The sequence below is a fragment of the Prunus dulcis genome, chromosome 4 (assembly GCF_902201215.1).
Source record: "Prunus dulcis chromosome 4, ALMONDv2, whole genome shotgun sequence".
Classification (NCBI taxonomy): domain Eukaryota; kingdom Viridiplantae; phylum Streptophyta; class Magnoliopsida; order Rosales; family Rosaceae; genus Prunus; species Prunus dulcis.
Window position 1 is genome coordinate 19,503,748 of NC_047653.1, and position 5,524 is coordinate 19,509,271.

The following is a 5,524-nucleotide window of genomic DNA, read 5'->3' on the forward strand; positions in this document are numbered from 1 at the left end:
CCTGTGAGCAGAAGTGTTTCTGCTGCATAGACAAACACGAGACTTGGGAAGACATCAATTTCAAATACAGAGACTTTGACTGTAGAAGGGGCGCATAGAATTTCCACGAGCACCAACCGACAAGAATCAATTGATGTGTCCCACCGAGAAAAAAACGATGCATGTGCTTTATGATGCCTGAAAAGTTAGACCACCTACTAAATAAGCTGACGGCGTTGAACTGAGTAAAATCACAAATGATGTTGCCCAAGGGAAGCTTCCCAATGAGTTTGTTCCATGCTCAGTTTGGTCAGTAGACTAATACAGTGTATTTCTTCTTTTACATTTGAGTTTGATTCTTTTACACCTGTGAACAACAAATATTATAAATAAATAAATAAATAAATTATTATCCCAGAAATATTCACGTCCTTAAGCTAAAGCTACCATTCATATTTCTTGTGTGCATTTTTTTTTTCTTAGGATAAAATACATATAACCTCAAACCACTATAGAAAGCTTAAGCCTAAAGCTACTGTTCATATTTCTTGTGTCCTTTTATTTTCTTAATAAAAATTTCTTAGGAGAAAATGCCTATAACCACTTTAAAAAGTAGCATGCAAAAGCTTCATTTTGCAAAGCCATCAGTTTTCTCTCAAAGCAAGTGATAGTAAAAGTAAAATATCGCATAATCCCAGTCTTAGTGAAATGGGCTCCCGATCACCTCCTAAGCTTCCTACAATCAATTTTTCCGTTGAAGACTTGAAGCCTAGCTCAAGTTCTTGGCTGTCCACCTCCAAACAAGTCCGGTATGCACTCGAAGAATACGGCTGTTTCGTGGCGTTTTATGATAAAGTTTCTGCAGAACTTCTAGACAAAATCTTTGGTCAGACCAAAGATCTGTTTGAGGTTCCAATTGAAAGCAAAATAAAGAACACAAGTGAGGAACCATATCGTGGGTATATTGGGTCAAACCCTCTCATGCCTCTCTATGAAGGCTTGGCCATCGACAATGTCACGTCCCCACAAGAAACTCATAAATTCAGACAACTTATGTGGCCCGATGGCAAGAACAACTTCTGGTAATTCCCCTTTTTATACTATTAAATGTTAAAGGGTAATATTCTCTTGTCATACTTATATTCTATAGGGCTAACGACGAAACACACCCTTGATGTTCGGGGTCATTTTCAATATGGCTCCCGGCTTTCAATTTCATCAATTTACACCCTATGATTTTCACATATGACCAATTTAAACCTTCCATGCCGAATTCTTACTCGAAATTGGTTTAAATTTACAATCCAACATATGCATTTGTTTGACAACTTAAATCTCGAAATATCGTTACTCATTTAACAAAATCCTTAAATTTTTTATAACACGTACTTAATTTCTATTTTCTTGTTTTGGACAGTGAGATCATAGATTCATATGCCGAGTTATTAGCAGGCTTGGAGCACACAGTGGAACAAATGCTGTTTGAAAGCTTTGAGGCAGCAAAGCAGTACGAGTCTTGCTAGCTACAACAGTCAACTTCTTAGGTTCCTCAAATATAACACACTAAAGGAAACTGATGCCACCTTAAGGTTTGCGAGCCATACAGACAAGAACTTTGCCACCATTGTTGTTCAGCACGATGTTGGTGGGTTGGAGGTCCAAACAAAGGGAAGGTGATTGGATTAGCATTGAGTCGGCACCTTCACAGTTCTTGTTCATGGCCGGTGATGGATTGCAGGTGGGTACCATACATATACGTATTCGTGCTTGTTGATAAATATACAAGGACAATTTTCTAAACCTTAAACTAAATTTTGCTCATCATACCACGATATAATATTTTCTTTTTGGAGTTGGTTTAATTAGGTATGGAGTAATGACAGAATAAAAGCTTGCCACCATCGAGTGAAGGATTGTGGGGACAAGATAAGATACTCACTTGGGATGTTTACATTCAACAATCGGGTGTTGCAAGTACCGCAAGAACAAGTGGATGACAGCCACCCACTGCTCTACAACCCATTTGATAGTCGAGGGTTTATAAGGTTTTATACTACAGCTGAGGCCAAAAAAGCGAAGTCTCCTATCAAGGCCTATTGCGGTGTTGGACTAGAAAATTAGCAAATTCTACAGTTTAAAGTTGCGGTATGGTGAAATAAATGTATGTGGAATTTGGTGGTTTCTTCCTTTCCAAGGAGAATACTCCAAAGGCAATGCTGTAATTATATGCTTACACTACTACATTTTAGGATTTGCGCGATGAATCCAATTTCGTCGCGCCGAGTAACATATAGTCGCACGAACTCAAGCGCGACAGACAATTCATCACGCGTTATCTGTCGCGCAAAGATCGTGAAGAAAGACTTTGCGTGACCGATTGTATCACTCGTCGCGCAATTTTGTGCGACGGTTAACCTTCGTTACACAAAAGGTTCAGAGACGACGAAACAGTTCGTCGCACAAAATTATGCGCGACGAAAGTAGATTCGTCGCCACAACAATGCACGGCGAATAATTTTCGTCGCGCAATACGTCTCGTAGACATTTGCGGCACCAAGAATTCTTCGTCGCGCAATTCGGGTCTACACGTATTTCGCGACGAAACAATGTTGTCGTGCATAATGTTTTGCGCGACGGAAAAGTTCATCGCGCGGTACGTGCCCAAAAAATTTGCGCGACGCAACACTGTTGTCGTGGAAATCCATTTTAGCGACGAAAATTTTCGTCGCGCAAGAATAATTATATGTATTTTAAAAAAATGAAACATTATTTTTTCGGAATATATAAATTTGCGCGACGAGAAAGATTTCGTCGCGCAAAATTAATATACATAATTATTATATAATTTTAATATTACTTTTGTTTTATTTTATAAAAAAATAAATTTGGTTTTTTTTTTTGGGTAATAAAATGAAATTCCAATGAAAAAAATTGAATTGTAAATAACAAATCTATTATATAAAATAAATGTATGCTACAAGAGAAAGATTTAAAAAATAATTACGAAAATAAAAAAACTAATCGAATAATGTTCCAAAATCTACATTGTCGTCTGGCACATGCGGTTCAGAGGTCTGGGGGTCTACAGGGGCCGTCGTCTGGTGGGGATGCTCTGGATGGACGGGCTCGGAGGTCGGCGCATCAAAATGCGGGACTGGAATGCCGGACTGTGCGAGGGACTGCAGAATGACCGACATCTGGCTCTGAAGAGTGGCCACCTGTGCTGTCAAAGCAGTGACCTGACTGTTTGACTGCGCTGATGAACGGGGTCTGGGTTCCCTCCGCCTGGCATTCCCCATCCCTCGACAATATGTCCCCGGTCTCCTCCCTAGAGTCTGATCCAATGTCTCCGTCAAGATCTGAAACCCAGCATCCTGTGGAGGATCCACAGACTCGATCGGAGTATCGGGAGGAAGTTGGGAGGCAGACTCCTGAAGAACCAACTGGCTCCTCTCCACCATCGTCGTCTGTTTAGCATAACATAAAATATAAATTCAAACATTCATATAATAACCTTTAAAGTTGAATGCGTAACATAAGAATTAAAATTAAATAATACTTACATGAAGGGACTCGGCCAACTCATTCCCAGGTCGAACATAAACGTCGCCAAAGACGTCGATCTCTGGGAATTTGGACCCCCCCCAAATTGAACAAAAGAAGAAAAATATTAGTACGAAAAAATAAATTAAGAATAATGAAATATTAAAAATTAAATAAAAATTATTTTATTATTACCTGACGCCGTGCATCCATCCTATAGGAGAAGGGCCTGGAACCCGAATGATGGAGAAGAGTCTTCTTCTTCCTATTGCCCTTATTGACTTTGGCTTTATTCTGTTATACAAAAAATAAAACGTATTAGTTGAAATTGAAATTAAATATAAAAAATTAAAAAAACATTAGTAAGAAAATAAACATTAGTAAGAAATTAAAATTAAATATAAAAAATTACCACAAAAGCGGGCGCCTGAAAATGAGCGCAGAGCCACGCCCAACTATCCTCCCGCCCCTCAAGCTCTTTCGGGCAACCCTCTTGAAGAGCGACTTGCGGATCATCAAACGCCTCAAAATGGTGGTGCAAGTCGCTCTTCCACTGTTTGTACCTCTCAGAGAAGAGTCTGTTGAAGTACGCCAACGACTCGTCGTCCAGGTCCTCCAAGTTGTAGTTCGTCTGCAATAAATTAATTACATACATTTAAATAATAGAAATATAACGTTTGAAAGAAAAAGAATGAAAAGGCCTACATACCGACAACTGGCCGCGAACCTCCGTCTTGGTCTCGTCAGGCATCACCTTCCAAGACTTCCATTGCATCGGGCAATGGCTCCGAATGACATGACCAATGTCGTGGGCCAAGGAGCTATGCAACTCCGCCGTCGGTGCAGCCCGATGTCGCTCGTCGTATCCGATGTTGATACGACTGTTAGTCACCCGGGTGACCTTCGCCGTCTTCAACTGCCGACACGGCCCTCGGGTGTTCTTCTTGGCTGCAAAGAAAGATGACATGAATGTTAAATAAATAACAAATTTAACAATAAAATACACACACACAAAAAAACAAAAACAAAAACAAGAAATAAAAAAAAAAATTAACTGGAGAAAAAGGAAAGCTATACCTGGCTGTGACCCCGACGCATCAGTGGATGTGGTGTCGGTGGTGCTGGCGGGCCGATGACGCCGCCTGGCGCTAACAGGCTGCGCCACTGATGACGCTGATGAGGCAGGCGCCTGGGACCCCGCAGGTCCAAACGCCAAGTGGTCCATCAGTGCTGGCGCAGTGGCAGCAGATGCTGCAGCAGTGGCAGCAGCTGTAGGCTGAGTCGGGGGCTCCGAACCCTGCGTGGTCGTCACAGCCCTACGACGTGTAATCAGGTCTGACATCTGCACAATTTCATTAATACACATACAAATTAATAAAATATACGAATATTTGAAAACACATACAATTTTATTCAGATTATTGACCTAGGGTTTGCGAGTTCGGAGTATCCAGGACTCCGATCCACGATCCGTCGAATCCTAGACGATCCAAGAAATACAAGGTACACCATACGTGAGTTTGAGTTCGATCCAACGGTCCGAACATAACAAATCCGGAAATCGCACAATAGGCAAAATCCGTTCGAGACTCAAACGGTAACCAAATTCCAATCCGAAAACACCTATGCGCTCGTGACAACTAGAGGATTGCACTGGGACTAATGCGTGCCTGCTACAGTAACCCACGAGTCACCACACGCGCCTGCAGCGCGTGGGTGTCGAAAGCGATACCAATCGCCGAAAAATTCTAAAAACTAAGGGCCAAGGTTCCTACCCTAGGTTCAAAACATCAATTGGAGCCACTTTTGTTCTCGGACATACCCCGAAAAATGGCCGGAAGTGGCCAGAATTGAAAATCAAAAACCGGCCGAAACTTAGGGTTTCAAATTCACTGCCCTATTGCAACAATTTCAGAAATCCTACCCAACCATCAGCTAAAGCATCAAAAATAGAACAGAAACCATACCTCAGGTGTCGAATTTGGTCGTCGGAGGAGAGAGA

The 5,524-nt window shown here is 41.4% G+C and overlaps 1 pseudogene; it reads left to right on the forward strand.

The window, feature by feature from the left end:
* Positions 1–687: 687 nt before the first annotated feature.
* Positions 688–2,100, forward strand: LOC117626246 (annotated as a pseudogene).
* The last annotated feature ends 3,424 nt before the right edge of the window (positions 2,101–5,524 follow it).